The 21,137-nt window shown below is 41.8% G+C and overlaps 1 protein-coding gene across 6 annotated transcripts in view; it reads right to left on the reverse strand.

The window, feature by feature from the left end:
* CACNA1D (calcium voltage-gated channel subunit alpha1 D) overlaps positions 1-21,137 on the reverse strand; it is a 321,562-nt gene that overhangs the window by 193,617 nt on the left and 106,808 nt on the right. The gene's annotated exons all lie outside the window — the stretch shown is intronic.

The following is a 21,137-nucleotide window of genomic DNA, read 5'->3' on the forward strand; positions in this document are numbered from 1 at the left end:
TAATGGGTGTTACCATACACACAGTAACCAGAGTGATCACTTGAGGTGAGCTATTACCAGCAGGAGAGCGGGGGGTGGAGGGGGTTGGGGGAAACTTTTGTAGTGATAATCAAGGTGGGCCATTTCCAGCAGTTGACAAGAACGTCTGACGAACAGTGGTGGGGCGGGATAAACATGGGGAAATAGTTTTACTTTGTGTAATGACACATCCACTCCCAGTCTCTATTCAAGCCTAAGTTAATTGTATCCAGTTTGCAAATTAATTCCAATTCAGCAGTCGCTCGCTGGAGTCTGTTTTTGAAGTTTTTTTTGTTGAAGTACTGCCACTTTTAGGTCTGTAATCGAGTGACCAGAGAGATTGAAGTGTTCTCCAACTGGTTTTTGAATGTTATAATTCTTGACGTCTGATTTGTGTCCATTTATTCTTTTACGTAGAGACTGTCCAGTTTGACCAATGTACCTGGTGGAGGGGCATTGCTGGCACATGATGGCATATATCACACTGGTAGATGTGCAGGTGAACAAGCCTCTGATATTGTGGCTGATGTGACACCATCATAGGGCCTAATCACATCAGCCACAATATCAGAGGCTCATTCACCTGCACATCTACCAATGTGATATATGCCATCATGTGCCAGCAATGCCCCTCTGCCATGTACATTGGTCAAACTGGACAGTCTCTAAGGGTCTCTCTGTCTGTGTGATGCTTTTGCCGGGACCAGAGCAGGAATGCAAGTCAGAACTCCTGTAAAGAGTTAAAAGAAAAGGAGTACTTGTGGTACCTTAGAGACTAACCAATTTATTTGAGCATAAGCTTTCGTGAGCTACAGCTCACTTCATCGGATGTGCATCCAATGAAGTGAGCTGTAGCTCACGAAAGCTTATGCTCAAATAAATTGGTTAGTCTCTAAGGTGCCACAAGTACTCCTTTTCTTTTTGCGAATACAGACTAACACGGCTGTTACTCTGAAACCTGTAAAGAGTTAGTAAGCAATCTAGTTAGTTATGCGTTAGATTCTGTTTTGTTTAAATGGCTGATAAAATATGTTGTGCTAAATGGAATGTATATTCCTGTTCTTGTGTCTTTTTGTAACTTAAGGTTTTGCCTAGAGGAATTCTCTATGTTTTGAATCTGACTACCCTGTAAGGTATTTACCATCCTGATTTTACAGAGGTGATTCTTTTACTTTTTCTTTAATTAAAATTTTTCTTTTAAGAACCTGATTGCTTTTCATTGTTCTTGAGATCTAAGGGTTTGGGTCTGTGTTCACCTATGCAAATTGGTGAGGATTTTTATCAAGCCTTCCTCAGGAAAGGGGGTGTAGTGCTTGGGGGGATTTTGGAGGGGGAGACGTTTCCAAGTGGGCACTTCCCCTGTTATTATTGTTAGACACTTTGGTGGTGGCAGCGTTTAACCTACGCTGGTAAGAATAAGCTTAGGGGGTCTTTCATGCAGGTCCCCAAATCTGTACCGTAGAGTTCAGAGTGGGGAAGGAATCTTGACACAAGGTAAAGGGAAACAAAATCTGAGCAAGGATCTACTTTGTGGAGTTTGGGCTTTTATGAACCTCACAAATTCTTACAGATTTGCAAATATTCGTCCATCCCCTCACCCCTTAAGTGACCATGATAGTCTCAGGGTTATGTTTTTAGAAGTGTTTCTAGCTCACCTAAAATCTGTTCGATATATTGGAGCTAGAAGAACTCCTTACAATCTAGGCTAGCGTAAGTGGAAGCAGAAACCACCCACAAGTCCTCTCCTGGAGACTCCCTTGTTGGAGGGACTCTGTAGGAGGCATAGAGTCAATTTAAGCAGCTTCCACACCTCCCTTCACACATTTCCTAGTTCAGGTGGCATGTTGGGGCAAGGAAGAAGGGTAGCCCGAGTGTGCTACACTCCAGCTATTCACAGCTGGCAGATGGTCCTTGTGTACCAATGTCAGATGGCTCAAGTTACAGCAGTCCTCAGGCTGCTCTAAACACATGCCAGGGCCATAGCAAGCTCTCTTACAGCTCCCCTACTCTGCTGCATCCAGCACAAGCTGAGTGTAGCAGAGAACTTCAGCCATTGTATTTATTTTGTTTATTCTCCCCCCCCCCCGCACCCCTGCCCCCGCCTCCAATTGTTACCACAATGTCATCTAGTAATGTTTGAGTAGAACATCTAAATGCAAGCTTTTCTAGTAGGTCTTCAATCAAACAAAATAAATTGATTCTTCTCTGCTGGGTTCACAGGTTTTAAAAGAAAACAAGGACTTGAAAAACTTGAATCAATAATTATATTAAATCAAGGAGTGGATTCTACGAACCCTTACCCACATGAACAGAACTCATAATCTGACTGTAAACTCACAAATAAATCATACTGAAATAAAAATCAGTTGTACCTAATTCTACATTTATTCTCACACCAGAATTGTTATATCATTTAAACCATAAACTATAGAAAGACCATAAATATTTTTCTGCTCATCCATTTTATATTTTCATAAGCAATGTTGATATGCAAGTTCTAAGTTTCTGTGTGTTTATTCACTAGTTTTTCAAAACATTTACGTGGACAAAAAATGCTAAATTCATTTTATGATGCTCTATGACATTTTTCATAGTTTTATATTTTCAGAATTTAAGGTTAGAAGGTACCATTTTATCATCTAATCTGATATAATCCTGAATATCGCAGGCCATTAAATGTCACCCAGTTACCTCTATATTGAGCCCATTTGTTTTAGTTAGACTAAAGCATTTCCATTCTCAGAAGACAAACCTGTTGTGTGTTACATGCAAAGAACTGGAGAGACTGAGGTGCCACCAGTACCTTTGCAATGGCAAGGAATTGATTAGGTGAGCTATGCCCAGGTGATCCTAGCAAGTGATCCATTCTCCATGATGCAGAGGAAAATGAAAAAAAGACATAGTCCCTGCCAACCTGACCTGGGAAATAATTCCTTTCTGATCCCAAATCTAGCACTCAGTTTCAATCTGAGCACATGAGCAAGACACTCCACTCAGATGTCTAAGACAGAGGATTCTCTGTACCATCTCAGAGCACTTGTCTACCCCATCCATTGTCGCATCTCCATCTGTGGCCAATCTCTGATGCTTCAGAAGCAAGTGAAAAAACCAGCCCAGAATACATCTGGCTAATTATGTGTCAGGAAAAAAATTCCTTCCTGACCTCAGCAGACTACTGGCTGAATCATGAGATTTTATTATAGTCATTGTCTTAATGTAGAGCTGCAAGTGTAATGAGCATACTAAAGGCAATGCAGAACTTCCTGCTCTCCCCATAGCCCATGAAGAAATGTGATGCTGACAGGCCAGCTCAGGTCAGAGCAAGAGGCCAATTAATTTGTGTGTGAATATCAAAGCAATGCTAAGCGTACTAATTCACTCAAGCAATAATTTAGTTCAAAGCAAATGTGAATGATATCGTCTTCACTTATCTGTAACTTGTCAATTGCCCTTGATTTACATTATGTATATCCCTGTACTTATTTAACCCTAGATCATAAGTGTAGGAAGCAGCCAATCTGGGGCCAGTTGGCCCATATAAAAAGAGCTGCAGTGCAGAACAGAGTCAGTCACTGCTGGAAGCTCAAGGAGTGAGGACTATATCTCTAGTCGGCTGAGAGACCTGCGGGACCTTGGACAGAGAAACTGCTGGCAGGGACGGGACAGGGTGGGAGGAGGCAAGAGGGAGCTCCTGGCTGGCTGCTGGGACTGGGTAGTTGAATGCCCTGAGGTAGGGGGCGAAGAAGGTGCTGGGGCTGTGGGGAAGTGGCCCAGGGAGACGTAGCAGCATTGGGAGAAGTCAGAGTCACAGCAAGAGGCCGCTATCTATAGGGTCCCTGGGTCGGGATCTGGAGACATAGGCAGGCCTGTGTACCCCCCACTTGCCATTGATGAAGTGGCTGGACTTTTGGACAGTGATACTCTTTCCCCCACACCACTCCCCCGAATCGGGAAATACAGAGCAACCTAGCTGGAAGACCGTCATGAAGAGGACATGGCAGTTCATGAGGCTGAGAGAGAGGCCGCAGACCAGTCAAAGTGATGGTGTCTAAACCACAGATGGGGGCATCAGCCTCCAGGTAATCCCCAGAGTGACCAGGAAGAGGCATCAGCCCAGCAGTGAGAGGTGCACCCTGTGAGAGAAGTAAACAAACATGTGGGTTGTAGTGGAGTCAGCCACCTTTCATGAACTCCCCCAAGGCCAGGAGTGGCTCTGCAATGCCCTGCTAACAATTTCTCCCTCAAAGAGCTTCTTACATTCCTCAGAATCTCCTCTTGTGCATTCCCCACCGCTTCTTGGGGGACTGACTTTATTCACATAAACAAAGCTCCAAAATAAAACTGAAAGACCCCAAACACAGTCCATCAGTTTTATCCTCTTGTTGCATCACTCCCAGGCTTTTCCTACCTGTAGACTCAGTAGAGAAACCCCACATCCCAGGTCTTTCTGCTGGCACTCACTCACTCCCAGTAGCCTCTGATTCACCCTTCTCCCAGGCCTTCCAAATCCCCCAATATCAACATCATCCCTGCACGAGCCTTTCTTACTTCTGCAGTTTCCTAAGCTTGCCCCCTTCTCTGCAGCCACCTGCTGCCTTTTATACAGAATTATCTGATCCAACTCAGATGTGCCTCTTTAGTAATCAGGGCTGGCTAGCCCCAGGCCCCCCAGCCCTGAAGGGGCAAGTCACCCTGTTACAGATTCCAAGGCCACAAGGATCCACCACAACCATCTTCTAGCCCAACCCCTCTACCCAACGGCTGGAGAATTTCTCTTGGATTAAAGCATCTCTCTTGGATATCTAATCTCATTTTTAAAAACTCTGAGCAATCACCTCCCCTGATAAACTGTTTCAATGTTTAACTGCAATCCTTGCTAAGATATTGCATCTTATTTCAAAGTTGAATTTGTCTAACTTCAGTTTCCAGCCACTGGCTCTTGTTATTCCTCTGTCAGCAAGATTGAAAAGCCCCCACTATAAGATGTCTTTGCCATGTGTAAGTACCTATACACGGTTATCAAGTCACCTCTTAACCTTCTTTTCGATAAGCTAAATAAGTTGATCTCCTTAAGTCTCACACCGTAAGGCTTTTTTTCCAGCCCTTGGATCAATTTTGTGTCCATCCTTTGAACTCTCTCCAGTATTTCCACCCCCTTGAGGCATGGACACCAAAACTGGACACAGAATTCTAGTAGCGGTCTTACAATGCTGTGTATAGAGGGCAGATCACTTCCCTACTTCTGGTTGACATTCTCCTTTTTATAAATCCAAGAACTGCATTTGCTCTTTTTGCCCAGCACTACACTAAGAGCTCATGTTAAGGGGATTAACTAGGATGACCCCTAAGTCCTTCTCTGTGTCATTGATTTCCAAGTCAGTTTCCCATCCTGTAGAAATAGCCTTCATTGTTTGTTCTCAGATGTATTACCTTGCATTTGTATGTATTTGAGCCAACTAGGGGGGGAGCTTTTCTTGACCTGCTGCTCACAAACAGGAAAGAATTAGTGGGGGAAGCAAAAGTGGACGGGAATCTGGGAGGCAGTGACCATGAGTTGGTTGAGTTCAGGATCCTGACGCAGGGAAGAAAGGTAAGCAGCAGGATACGGACCCTGGACTTCAGGAAAGCAACTTCGACTCCCTCAGGGAGTGGATGGGTAGGATCCCCTCGGGGACTAACATGAAGGGGAAAGGAGTCCAGGAGAGCTGGCTGTATTTCAAGGAATCCCTGTTGAGGTTACAGGGACAAACCATCCCGATGAGTCGAAAGAATAGTAAATATGGCAGGCGACCAGCTTGGCTAAACGGTGAAATCCTAGCGGATCTTAAACATAAAAAAGAAGCTTACAAGAAGTGGAAGGTTGGACATATGACCAGGGAAGAGTATAAAAATATTGCTCGGGCATGTAGGAATGAAATCAGGAGGGCCAAATCGCACCTGGAGCTGCAGCTAGCAAGAGATGTCAAGAGTAACAAGAAGGGTTTCTTCTGGTATGTTGGCAACAAGAAGAAAGCCAAGGAAAGTGTGGGCCCCTTACTGAATGAGGGAGGCAACCTAGTGACAGAGGATGTGGAAAAAGCTAATGTGCTCAATGCTTTTTTTGCCTCTGTCTTCACTAACAAGGACAGCTCCCAGACTGCTGCGCTGGGCATCGCAACATGGGGAGTAGATGGCCAGCCCTCTGTGGAGAAAGAGGTGGTTAGGGACTATTTAGAAAAGCTGGACGTGCACAAGTCTATGGGGCCGGACGAGTTGCATCCGAGACTGCTAAAGGAATTGGCGGATGTGATTGCAGAGCCATTGGCCATTATCTTTGAAAACTCGTGGCGAACGGGGGAAGTCCCAGATGACTGGAAAAAGGCTAATGTAGTGCCAATCTTTAAAAAAGGGAAGAAGGAGGATCCTGGGAACTACAGGCCAGTCAGCCTCACCTCAGTCCCCGGAAAAATCATGGAGCAGGTCCTCAAGGAATCAATCCTGAAGCACTTACACGAGAGGAAAGTGATCAGGAACAGTCAGCATGGATTCACCAAGGGTAGGTCATGCCTGACTAATCTAATAGCCTTCTATGATGAGATTACTGATTCTGTCGATGAAGGGAAAGCAGTGGATGTATTGTTTCTTGACTTTAGCAAAGCTTTTGACATGGTCTCCCACAGTATTCTTGTCAGCAAGTTAAAGAAGTATGGGCTGGATGAATGCACTATAAGGTGGGTAGAAAGTTGGCTAGATTGTCGGGCTCAACGGGTAGTGATCAATGGCTCCATGTCTAGTTGGCAGCCGGTGTCAAGTGGAGTGCCCCAGGGGTCGGTCCTGGGGCCGGTTTTGTTTAATATCTTCATAAATGATCTGGAGGATGGTGTGGATTGCACTCTCAGCAAATTTGCGGATGATACTAAACGAGGAGGAGTGGTAGATACGGTGGCAGGTAGGGATAGGATACAGAGGGACCTAGACAAATTGGAGGATTGGGCCAAAAGAAACCTGATGCGGTTCAATAAGGATAAGTGCAGGGTCCTGCACTTAAGATGGAAGAACCCAATGCACAGCTACAGACTAGGGACCGAACGGCTAGGCAGCAGTTCTGCGGAAAAGGACCTAGGGGTTACAGTGGACGAGAAGCTGGATATGAGTCAACAGTGTGCCCTTGTTGCCAAGAAGGCCAATGGCATTTTGGGATGTATAAGTAGGGGCATAGCGAGCAGATCCAGGGACGTGATCGTTCCCCTCTATTCGACATTGGTGAGGCCTCATCTAGAGTTCTGTGTCCAGTTTTGGGCCCCACACTACAAGAAGGACGTGGATAAATTGGAGAGAGTCCAGCGAAGGGCAACAAAAATGATTAGGGGTCTGGAACACATGACTTATCAGGAGAGGCTTAGGGAACTGGGATTGCTTAGTCTGCGGAAGAGAAGAATGAGGGGGGATTTGATAGCTGCTTTCAACTACCTGAGAGGTGGTTCCAGAGAGGATGGTTCTAGACTATTCTCAGTGGTAGAAGAGGACAGGACAAGGAGTAATGGTCTCAAGTTGCAGTGGGGGAGGTTTAGGTTGGATATTAGGAAAAACTTTTTCACTAAGAGGGTGGTGAAACACTGGAATGCGTTACCTAGGGAGGTGGTAGAATCTCCTTCCTTGGAAGTTTTTAAGGTCAGGCTTGACAAAGCCTTGGCTGGGATGAATTGATTGGGGATTGGTCCTGCTTTGAGCAGGGGGTTGGACTAGATGACCTCCTGAGGTCCCTTCCAACCCTGATATTCTATGATTCTATGATTCTATGTATTAAAATGCATGGTGTTGCATTGTGACCGTTTAACCAGGTGATTCAGCTCACTCTGTAACAGTAATCCTCCCAATCTTTGTGTTCTCTGCAAACTTTATCAGCAAAGACTTTTATATCATCATCTGGATTGTTGATAAAACTATTAAATATCACTGGACCAATCCCTGGGGGAACCCGCTGGAAACCACCTGCTTCGTGATATCTGCCCATTAACAACTGCATTTTGAGACCTGTCAGTGAGCCAGTTACTAATCAATATAATCTGTGCTCTGTTAGTTCCATATCCAGTTTTATAAACAAAATGTCATGTGGCACTAAATGAAATGCCTTGGAGAAAGCAAAATATGCTATATCAGCACAGCTGCCTTTATCAACCAGACCTGTACTCCTGTTAATAAGACTACCTCCCACAGAACCATGATGACTGGCATTAATTGTATTTTTAGCCTCTAATTCTTTATTGATAGAGTCCCAAATTAACAGTGCCATTATTTTACCCAGAATCAGCATCAGGCAAATTGGTGTATTGTTCCCCAGGTCACCCCTTTTATGCTTTTCAAATATTGGATCTAGGTTGGCAGTCCTCCAATACTTTGGAATTTCCCCTGTTTTACAAGATTTGTGAAAAATTAATATTAGTGGTTCAGCAAGTGCCTCAGCTAGTTCCTTAAAGATCTTTGGGTGTACATTACCTGGACATGTGGATTTGTACAAGTTTAATTTTAGCAGATGTTGTCTCCCATCCTACTTTCTCACAGATGGTAAACTTTCTATTCCATCCACAACATCATATGAAAAGGCTTAAGGATGAAATACACTATATAAGAACTAGAATAATTAATTATTATTATTATATGGGATGGATACATTCCAAATTCAGAACAGAAATATCTATTAATCATTTCTGCTTTTTCTCCATCACTTTTTAAAATGTTACCATCTGCAACTATCAATGGAGTTTTACCTGACCTAGGTTAGTTTTATTTTTGTTCTTAATGTTTAAAAAATGCCTTCCTGTTGTCTTTAACCTACTGGCCACTGATATTCCATTGATTCCTTTACCTTGCCTGACCAGTCACCTACATCTTTTAACTTGTAATTTATATTCTTTGCCATTTACTTCCCTTCTTTTCCATCCTATATATTAGTTTTATTGCTGCTTCCACTTCTCTTTTTAATGTTTATCTTGCCCAGCATAACTTTTTTCATGTTTGTGGAATTGTATTTTGGGGGAATCCAATAGGATATCCTTGAACTATTCCCAGTTTTTATTAACTCTTCTCACTTTAAATTTATGTTCTCAGTCAGTTATGCCTTCTCTTCACTTTTTTACTATTGAAGAACTAAGTCAATACTACTGAGAAAGAATTAGCTTCTAACGGGACAGTCATTGGGATATCCAGGAACCATTTGATGTAGAGCCTTATTGCCCCGAGAATCTTGGAAAGGGTGAACCTACACAGGGACTCCTGAAGGGCCCGTGGCAGGATGATGCAGCTGAGGCACCACTCCACTCTTCTCCATGCCACCACCCTGTATTTACCAGGTCTTAGTTCCCTCTATTTAGGAAGGCAGAAAGGATGATCTGGCCCAGTGAGATTGCAGCACCTGGTGAGGGGGTGTTCAAACAGAGAGTTAAGAAGCAGGTCTGGGCCCAGGAGACTCCACACAGCTGCGTCTGCTTGCAGCTGAGGTGGAGCTTAAAAGGGAGCTGTACAGTTCAGTCAGGGCAGTCGGTGCAATGGAGCAGGCTTGCACTGGTAGCTCCTGCACGGATACAACAGGTGTCCTATGCTGCCTGGAGCATATCTTAATACAGAGCTGCAGGCCACCACAGAAGAGACAGCAGAGAACCTGTGAGTGAGGAGGAAGAACCTCCAAACCCCTTTCATTTGAGTGTATGTTACAAGTCAATAGCCAGGTCCCCTTTGGGCCTCTGCAGGAGCAGGGGTACAATAGGAAGTACCCAGGGAGCAGGGACTGCTCAGGCTGCACACCTGAACTATCAGCCTTAGGGCTCTGGGTTGGAACTAAGTGGAGCCAGAGGGCCCAGGTTCCCCTACTGCCAACTCAAGCTACTTGGTGCTACCACTGATTTTGGACTTAAGCTACTTGGTGCTATCATTACCCTGCAGATTTGAGCCACTAGGCACTTCTGATGATTGCAGACTCAAGTCACTAAGTGCTACTGCCAAACTACAGACTTGAGCCACAACTGGGTATGGTGATCTAGAGCGCCACCCACGTGGGGACCCCCACATCACACACCTACAGTAGAGGGAGCTGCTTTACTTATACAGCCTTATGAGGCCAACAATGATTGCAACACAAACTCAGAATTTCTGAACTTGGTTCCTGTAAGGTAAATATAATAGGAAATAATTTTCAAAACATATTTATCATTAACACTGGGTCTTTGAGTGTCACTGCTCTGACTTGCACTGAGGGATGAAGCAACGTCCAGCTGCTCTAAGACTAAGAGGGAGGGTATCTTAATGATCTTCTCATGCTTTCACACACACACACTGCACATGAGGATCCAGCTTCTTATCTTTATCCATTAATCAAGAGGAAATTAGACAATACCACCTGTACAGCTTCCATACTAGACACAGGTTTAAAGCCAAAATCAAATCTAGGGAAACTTGATAATCCTCCTTTGTAACATCCTTCTTTGTAACACCCCTCAAAAATGGAAGATTTAAGACATGGTGATAGTTGGAAAGCTTGTCCATGTCAAGAGATAGTGTCTGAAGCAAAAGACCTAACAATTGCTTCATTATTATTAGTATAATCACTGTTATTACTTTAACAAGAGAAACTTGACACCCAGCCCTCCCTCCCTCTAGGAGGCACTGGTAGTCATCAGAACACCTCTCCGCCTTTTGCCAACCAGTGTGGACATAGATCTAAACCACACTTTGTAACCCATCCATCTTTATAGCCCAAACATCCCAGAGCATAATGACAGATTAAAAAGGAAGTCTATAGATCTTACCCTTTAGAAGGCACTCAACCAGAATTAATGTGTCAATGAGATAAATGTTTTATCTGCTTTCCTCTCTGATCACTAAAGACTTGTATAAAACTCCATCTTCTTATCTTGCTGGTATTACAAAGGTCTTCAAATGAACACTTGTGCCATGAGATATGTAAGTGACATTTTAGAAATATGATAAATAAATGAATACATAATCTCTGGGCCACCAAAAGCCATGAGAAAGAGAAACTGTGTTGAATAAGAACTGAGATGAGTGTCCTCATTCTACCTAACATCTAGAATCACAGAGAAAGAATTGATGACTGTAGATATAAAGAACAATTGGGTCATAAACAGATTTAAAGGACATATGGGCCATAAATAAACCCATGTTATCTAGGGGCCCAATCCTATTCCTACTGAAGTTAATGAGAGTCAGGCTACCGACTATAGTTACAGCAAAACTAGTTCTAGTCTCCTTACCAACGGCCCAGTCCTGCAAAGGCACCTAGCACTTTGCCAGTGTTGCTCAGTGCCTTGAACCCATTTGCTCAACAGAATGAGATTTAAAAGAATCTTATTTCTTTCCATATTAAACACTGCAGATGCTGTACTGAAGACAAATATATATATAAAATTTCCCTGCATCCTATGTACAAATGTTGTGAAACACAATGGAATTAATTAGGAGATTTTAAGAGGAAAAACAACATAACCAAACATCAGAGGGGTAGCCGTGTTAGTCTGGATCTGTAAAAGCGGCAAAGAGTCCTGTGGCACCTTATAGACTAACAGATGTATTGGAGCATAGCTTTCGTGGGTGAATACCCGCTTTGTTGGATACATGTGACCAAACAGTATCCCAGAAGTTTAAAGCAACAAAAAAGCAGCAGCTGAACAGGACTGATTAGATACAACATGGTCCTTCAGAGAATGGGAGAGACTAATGAACTCCATTTCAATATCAACTTAATTTATATCGATCATGTATTACAAAAACAAATGTTACCCTCAGACATCTTTAGCATTTCATGATTTCAGTGAAGACATTAAACCTTCATTTTCTTAGTAGAGAAATGTGTTTGCTTTCTTCTTTTGAGTAAATCAGCTTAGTAGAAACTCAGTTGCGCAGGAAGAAATCTTTTTTTTTAACCCAGCCAGATGGTGCACATTAGTCATCATTTATTATCTTTAAATTTTCACAATCTCTGAAGAAAATATGCAAAGCTATTGCTATATGCAGTAAAATAATACACTGAAACTCAGAAGAAAATTGTTTCAAACTAAACTTAAGAAGTTTCACAAGAAAATTGTTTCAAAATAAAAAAAAATTAGTTTGGAAAATCTTAATTTAACATGTTTGCACTCAAAGAGTTTTCTCAGATTCTCTGCTCCCTGGGCACCTTAGAGCTTGATTAGTTCTGAATTGGGAAAAAAATTGCTTCTGCAGTCATCCAGTGACACTTTTTGATATCCATGAAGCAAAATGGGAACTGATTTTGGTATGAAGTGACTCATTAAAGTGAAGTAACCAGGTTCAACTTTCTGCAGTGCAGACATTTGCAAAGGAAAACAGATGCTGTGGTATGCTTGATTTTTGGATTAATAAATCAATCACATACTTTTAAACTAGTCAGTGACCTTCCACTGCATTGATAATGCATAAGGCCACTCATCTTTTTGATGAATACAATCCATCATTTCAAATTCTATTTTGTTCACTCTAAGAGAAGAGACAATTATGTTTTGAAGTTCAAAACGTAATAAAGTCATTAGTTTTTTGATATGTGCTTTCAGATCTCTCCAGCCATTTAATTGCTGCATCAGAGCAATACCTGAAAGGGAAAAGGAAAGGGAAACTAGTCATTTCCACACTTGGAACATGACTTTTTTATATTGATAAAAGATGATAAAACTAATTCTCTCAACAGTTGGTGATCAATGTAGAAAATTAAATTAAAAACACTAAAATCTGGGCTTTCCATTTGTGAGAAAGAAAACTGAATTACAGTTTTATTTTGTTTGTTCCTTTCATTCTGTTTAAATACTGTTTACTTCCTGATTTCTATTTAGAGATGGCTCTAAACCAAAACACCATATCTGTACCTCCCCAACAATTTTGGTGAGATACTGTATGTACTGTCTCTTTAGATCTGTAGCAGGAAGCCAGGTAGGAAATGACAGAAGATCTTCAGTGAAACAGAGAGAAGCAGAGAAACTTATGGAATGGTTACTTACTTTACAGTGACAGTGGTTCTTTGATATGGACATGAATCCATGGACATGGATTCCATTCTTGATGTGCATGTACCCCATGTGCATGAGATTGAATTATTTTCAGCCCACAGTGTCTGTTGGGGCCATACCTGAACACTAAATGTCCCTTGTGCACCTGTGTGACAGGGTATACAAACCCCACACTGGAGAGGAAGGAGTTAAAGAGCTTCTTTGGGCCCTGGCAGCCCCATACAGCCACACCTATGAAGCATATGCGGGCTGGCGCAGTAGCTTAGAAGAAGAGCAAAGCAGCTCATTAGCAGGCAGCTAGTGGAGGTGAACAGATGTACACTGTTAGTGTCTCAAAGGGAGCACCAAGAGAGTTCCAGCTGCCTGGTGCCCCAGACTGTTGAGAAGCTACCTGACCTGAGAAGGGGGAAAAGACTCTGGAGACTTGCAAGGTCTGGAATTTATCCTTTATTAATTTTGTTTATAAGTCTTTGCATTGCCTTTTTGTGTAAGGAGTCTGGTAGGAAGCAACCTAGGGAAGCAGTGGTACAGCACCTTTGTGGGTGCAGAAACTTGGAGCCCACCACATGGTCCTTGAATGGAATCTGGTGGACAGTGTGGGCCCAGGTTTCCCTATCAACCCCAAGATGGGGCTGAAATTGAAAGCCTACCGAGTTACAGGGGAATATGGACCAGGAAGACCTTATAACCCAGAGGGTCAGGACTCTGGGACCTTGGCCTGGCGGGGCCTGGAACTCTTTGCTTGACAGTGAATCTATCTTTTGTAGGACTCTTTGTATAACCTGAGGGGGTGGACACAATTATTGGCCTGGCTGGAGAGCTGTGTCACTGAAGGGACAGACCACTGTGGCACTGGAGAGACTGTCAGCAAGGGGTCCCAGACTTGGAGAGAGCTGCTACACCACACCTAGCCACAAAGAGGCACTCCTGCAATGAGTGTCTCCCTTATCACCCCTCTCCCAAGGGCAGAAAGGGCTGAGCAGGCCCAACTGCCACTAAGTTCCTTCACCAATACAGAATCCAAGAGCAGTAGGACTCTGCAGTACTGGGAAAGAAGGATAGGTCATAGGATCTATGTGGTCAACACATCTTGAAGAACCACAGTTACTCTAAGGTAAGTAACCATTCTTTCTTGGAGTGGTGTGGCTCTGGGAGATCGTTCATCGTTTTGACCTCTCCTAGACAGCACCACTACAAGAGATCCCAGTACCAGCTGGTAATAAAAATATTGAAATCCCTTGAAAGGGAGCTGGTACCTTCTGTCTGCTCAGTTGGATGTGGCCAGTATTAATATTGGTGTATCCCGTAGTTCCTTTGCAGACTCCATCAGTCCTTCATGTAATGGCATGGCAAACCTACTGGGCAAAGATGAATGCAAACACCCAGGAGCTTGTGGGACTTCTCTTGCACCACTGCACTAGTGGTATATCCAGAGTTTCTACCATGCATTTGCTCAGGCCCTGCAATGCCTTAAAATCATCCACTGAGGCAAGTGTAGAGGGGCTTACTGCCTCACCAGGACAGGATGAAGATATTGCAGGCCCTTTGATTCTGGGCCTCTTTATTCCATCTAAATTAATGAGTAGGACCACGTAGAAACATAGTGAGGATGGCAGAATTATGTATACATTTCTGTGTACCAAATCCCCACTCTCCCTGTTGAAAAATACACTACAAATTACTGGTTTCTCTATGTTTTGAACTGTTCTGAAGGCACAGTTTAGGGTGCATAATTTTGGAAGTATGTTTACAAGTGACTAAGGCAGTTGTGGAATAATGTTTACTATCTGATGAAGAGACATCATCAGGAAAGGGATGGCCAACCCGAGCCTGAGAAGGAGCCAGAATTTACCAATGTACATTGCCAAAGAGCCTCAGTAATATGTCAGAAGCCCCACATCAGCTCCCAGGGCCTCCCACCCACCGGCAGCCATGCCACAGCACCACCCCCTCCCTCCCTGCACCTCCCAATCAGCTGTTTTGTGGCATGAAGGAGGTTCTGGGGGGAAGGAACGAGGGCACTGCAGGCTCAGGGGAGGGTGCGGGAAGGGGTGGAGTGGGGGCAGGGCCTGTGGCAAAGCCGGGGTTGAGCAGTGAGCACCCCCTGGCCCATTGGAAAGTTGGCACCTGTAGCTCCAGCGCCGGTGTCTGTGCCTATACAAGAAGCCGCATATTAACTTCTGAAGAGCCGCATGTGGCTCCGGAGCCACAGGTTGGCCACCCCTGCCCTACGTCCTGCTGCCCCTTACACCCCAAAGAAGAACTTGAAGCCTTCTGGTAACTGCAGCCTGCTTTCAAGCGTGAGAGGTGATCAGCAACCATGGAATGGAGGGAGAAGGGCATCTGCATATGTAATAATGAAGATTGGAGCCCTAATCCAGATGGCAGCAGCTCAAATAATTGAAGTTCTTACTATGTTCACCTCAAGGGAAGCATTTATTTGGAATGTTATTATATGCAGTCATAGAGTTTAACACCAGAAGGGATCACCAGATCCTCTTGTCTGACCACCTGCACATCACAGCCCACTAAACCCACCCAGTTACCCCTGTACGGAGCCTGATATGCAAACAATGCTAATTTACAGGAACAAAATTTCTATAGCAACTATAACTGAGAATTACAAAGTATGGTAGAGTTTAGACTCCTATTTTCCATTAAAACCAATTAATGGAAACCATTCCAAATGCCCTAGACTGCTTTGAAAATCTCAAGCTATGTGAATACTGTAAATAAAAGTCAACTAAGAAAGGATATTCTGAGTCTGTACCCATTCATTTCTCTCCAAACAAGAGAATAACCCTGTGCCTAATGAACATAATTTCCCGATGACTCAGAAGACATGACAATGCATTTTGTAAAACCATTCACTACGAGGCTGGTAACAATTATGCCAATTACTGGAAAATGTGAACGTCAATTAAATTTTCCAGTTTTCTGATTGGAAAAAAAAGGACACCAAGGAGGAAAAATCCTGAAAAACCAAAAATATAATATTTTTGTTTCCTATAACCAAAATGAAATAACACAGTAAATCAAAACTAAATTAAACATTATTTCATTTTGACATTTCAAAATAAAAGTTCACACAGAAAATCCAACATATTTTGGATAAATAATTTCTGATGTGGATTTTTCCCACAAAATTTTCTGTGGGGAAAAAACTTGCGTTTTCCTTGCATTTCTTCTTATAACTATGGACACACCCTAATCATACTGATTTTGATGAGCACCCTCATAAAAATTTTAGTCAACCTAGTTTAATTAACACTGCAACAATGCCAATATGATCCTCATCACAGTCTGTCATATTAACATCTCCCATCTCAGTATCTTGACTTGTGCATAAATTGTTAGCCTGTTTCAATCTTGGAAAAATCACAGTCCTAAAATAATTGAAATAATGTAGCTTTCATGTATAATTCTCTGGGTCAGAGAGTATTTAACACTTAACTCTTACATGACTAGGCTTGGTGGAGCACAATCATAAACACAAACCAGAAGGATTGCACCCTCCATGTCCCTCTGAAAGCACACAGAACCCCAAAGTAGGCAAGAAGAGAAGAAGAGGAGGTAGGATCATGGAATGGAGTATGCTGCACCCCTTGAAAGGTAGCACTGGTGAGTTCTGTGACAGTGACTTGACTTCATACTGCCCCCAGTGCAGAGCTGTGCCTCACAAAAGCTGGGGCCTTTGATGGTTTGTTTATGTAAAAGGCTGAAAGCTAATACTGAGCACAGACATGCTCTCTAGCTATATTCTCTATCGGTAGTGTCAGCTGTGTAGCAGAACAAAGGGCATATTAATTGACTAGGTGTTCCCTCTCTCCTAGATTTATCCATCTGCATGTGAATCAAATTTTTGCTTTGATTACAAAAGGATTGTGTGAAACTGATGAGGTGTTTCAAAATAGCACTTTATTCAAGAAGCTGTCAGATATATAATTACTGTACGTCTTTTGGCTTTACCAATTTAAACACTATGGTATGCTTAGTTAAAATCCCACCCAATGGGACTGTTTGCTTTCCTAAATGCCTTTAGTAGAGCAGAAACATTCATTATGTAAGGCTAATTCAAGATTTTGAATACCTTAAAGAAATTTAAGGTAATTCTCAAGACAAACTTTGAGCTATCAAAATCTCAACCACAAAAATCAGGTACATGTCTACAACCCAACCTGACCTGTCCTTCAACTGCTCAGAATTTGAAGGAAGGACAGGGACACTTCTGTTGTTAAAGTCTTTCTAATGTTCTCAGGTATAAAATTAATAGCTATTTATCAACTGATCATTTGTGTGTTATCCCATAGCTCCTCCCTCAAAGCAGGCCAAGTAAAGAAAACAATACATGAGTCAAATTCTCTGGTGCTGTGAAGTGGTGCAGTTGCACTGCAGTCAAGGGAGATGCATCAGCTTACATCTCCAGAGGGTTTGGCCCCTTTTGTTTTAATCTTCCTGCCTAAACTATCCTCCTTTGAAGATGGAGAAGATGTGCTCTCCCTCTTCTGAACATAAAGATGGCCAAGAGTTACATCTTAACAAAGAAGATTTTGCATATCCTTGGACGCATGAGTAGTGCAGTTACCCAAAGGGAAGCAAAATCTTGTTCTAATGATTTCTCTAGATGTCCCTTGCTGTTATTGCTATAATTGTCCAAATTGGGAGAGTAATCAATTTACAAGTCCTGTAAATAATCAAAGAAAGCTGCAATCATTACCTTAATAGAAGCAAACACAAGCTAAAAGTAAGGAGACCATTTAAAATTATTTTTATAGTTTTCTTTGAGTTTCTATTTTATTTTTCTGGTGGAAACTTATCAAATATAAATCTTAAGAGAGTTCTGTGTGAAAGAAATTAAATTCAGACATGTTTTCAGTAGGAAGGCTAATGTGACTGAAAATATTTATCACTAACATTTTATTAATATTTGTGAGACAGTGTTTACCATCATTAAGCTAACACTCTTTATCTAGCAAGGTTTTTTTGTTTTGTTTTTTAACAAAGTATTTAAAGGTTTCATGTTCTACAAAGTTTAGGTCCAATTCTGAACAGCAGACAAAAATGAAAAAATAGTGACAAATCAGAACACAATGAACAGGGAAAGTTAATGGCCAGTGTGCTGTTTGGCTCAGGATACTCAAAATAAGAGTTTTAAACCAGATCACTAATTCAAATAAAACCCAAAACCTTATCCTGCAGGTTCCTCCATGTGGGATACCTGACCTTGCATAGATACCCACTGAAGTCAATAGGACTCTGCCTGGGAAGAGGGATGAGCATATATGGTGCAGTTTGCAGGATTGGAGCCCAGGAGAGCAGTGCCTGAAAATCACTACCATCAAGCAGATGTTTGGCATCCAAGGTTAAATGAATGACTTATCTCAGCTAAGGAATAGACAGGTGATCACATCAGGAAAACTGCCATCACAGTTGTTCTCTTCTTGGCAGTCCCAGCAAAGAAGCAATGAATGAATGGGTCAAAGAGACTTAACTACCCTTTTGTTCCTAGTAGTGATCCCTTTAGGTCACAGCAGAGGGATGAAATGGATGATTTCATTCTCCAGGCCTGTCAATCCATCTCCTTTCACAACCAGTCATGATTCTGTGCATACTGTTAGTGGAAATTGCTTGCCAGAAAAAGAGGCTAGTACTAGGAAGCAACCGTTTTACGCTGAATGCCACTTAAATCAATGCTGTCCGTTGCAACATATAATTCTCTTACTCTGAGATGCTAAGCACAATCGACTTTCAGCTAAGTCAATGGGCCTGCTTTCTCATTTACACTAAAGCTGCTTTACAATGCTCTAGCAGTATAAAGGGACCTATAGGACATAAAACAGTCCTTTCACATTGTCAGTGATGTAAACTGGCTTTGGTGTAAATGAGAATAAGGCCCAATGAGAATTCAAGGCACTGAGCATCTCACAAGTGATCTCATGAAAGTTCACTGCTCCTTCCATGCCATCACTTCCTAATGAAAGGGCATCAACCACAATTTTTACAGCACTTTACCCCTTTCTCTGACTTATTTTCACAAGAAGGAAGAATTTGATCCCTAAAGATAAAAATAATGTCTTTTCATAAAGCAATCTGATAGCAATTTCTATACCAAATATTAACACCCATTGATAATGGGGGAGGCCATAGACACTGTTCAGCTCTAGATACATAGGAGGGCTTTTGAATCAATGGCATCTTTTGAGGATCTTCAAAGGCAACAATTCAAAAGTTAACCTTTACGCCAACCCTAATGCCCTCCCTTTGCTCCCATAAATCTACACTGGAAGTAGGGTGTGGGGTCAGGCTCATTTTCTAATTTGTGTGACAGTTAAATCCAATAATAAAGAAAAGGGCATTACTAGTAAATCTTTGCATTTTTCAGCTAGAGAAGGCAGCTATAGTAAACTTCCAGAAACATTCTGCTTGATAGACAAAAGAAATCATGTGTGATATATAAAAACTACTGGAAACCTTTACACAAATACAGCATATTAAAAAGAGCCTGACAATCCTTCATGTGCGAACTCACAGGCAGACAAATTATGAGGATTGTTTGGTTAAAAAACATGAACTAAGCTTTGTTACACTTACACAGCACATGTCAAAAAAATGAATTGTAGAAACAAAGGTAACTGCCACTGAAGGAGCATTTGCAAAATTTAAAGGATCAGTTAACCATAACCCACTTTGTACATTGTATTTACCCTTAATTTCTACTAGACTTAAAAGAAAGTATCACCGCTGTGAAAAATGAGTTAAAATAATCATTTCTGTTGCTTACACTAAGTGTTACAGCATTTATCTTTAAGAATTAGGTTAGGTGGTCCTGTAATTTGGTATATAGGCACTCACATGCAAGCCAAGTACATACAGTACACTGTTTCCATTTTGCAAGGTTATTTTTAAGAGCCAGGAAGTTTACAGTAGCCTTTAATAGGATTTAGATCCAAAGTACAATAGGTTTATATCATGCCTTATTATAGTCAACCATAGGGTAGAGGGAATACTGTATCTGAGTTCCAGTTGCCTTAGTCTGGCCATCCTTAGGGGGCAAAGAATGGATGGTGCATTTTTTTTCCAGTAATTTTTTTTATTTCATAAATGTACTCAACTCACATATGTTTTCTGTAGATTTGTAGATAAGAGCAGATGTTTTCAGAGAAATATCCACGATGACTCCAAGATCTCTTTCTTGAGTGATAACAGCTAATTTAGGCCCCATCATTTTGTATGTTTGCTTGGGATTATGTTTTCCAATGCTATGCATATATCATCATTGAATTTCATCTGCCATTTTGTTGCCCAACTATCCAGTTTCATGAGATCCCTTTGTAACTCTTCTCAATCAGCTTTGAACTTAACTATCTTGAGTAATTTTCTATCATCTGCAAACTTTGCCATCTCACTCTTTGCCCCTTTTTCCAGAACATTTATGAATATGTTGAATAGCAATGATCTCAGTACAGATCCTCGGGGGACACCATAAGCGCTCTGAAACTTAATTTGTTAAGGTGGGCAAAGATGGTCTGTAACTGCAAAGTATTAACTCAGATAATTTCTCTCTAGTTTATCTTAAACTATATGTTTTTAATTTTGTGCCTTTGTTACATGAATCAAGTGCAATGTATTCCATTTCAATGAGGGCTACAACTGTGTACCTGTGATGTTCCCTATGATCCCGTCAAAGTCCCAACACCCCAAAATAATGTCCCTGTTAATATATTCTATACTGTCATAGCCATTGTTTAGTCATAATTATTTGTACTGTATAAGAGCAGTAACCCCAGTTTTGCTAACTATTTTAACCACAAGGCAGGAAAAAAAATTAACATCAAAAGGTTGACAAAAAATCAGTTGTAAGGAGAAAGGATGAGCCATTGGAGGGGCTATAAAGAGGAATTTACACAGGTTTCTTTTGCTTTGGATATTCTGTTTATTATGTATTTTTAACAGCAGAAGTACAAACTGTCTAGGAGAACATACACCATGAAAATAAAGATTTTATATTAAAGCCTCACTAATTCATAGTTTGGCAAATTGCACGCCCACAAATCTGCACTGAAAGTATTTTTCGAGGTACGCAGTTTAGTTAAGTGGCAGTCATCAATG

The sequence above is a fragment of the Chelonia mydas genome, chromosome 7, assembly GCF_015237465.2.
Source record: "Chelonia mydas isolate rCheMyd1 chromosome 7, rCheMyd1.pri.v2, whole genome shotgun sequence".
NCBI lineage: Eukaryota > Metazoa > Chordata > Testudines > Cheloniidae > Chelonia > Chelonia mydas.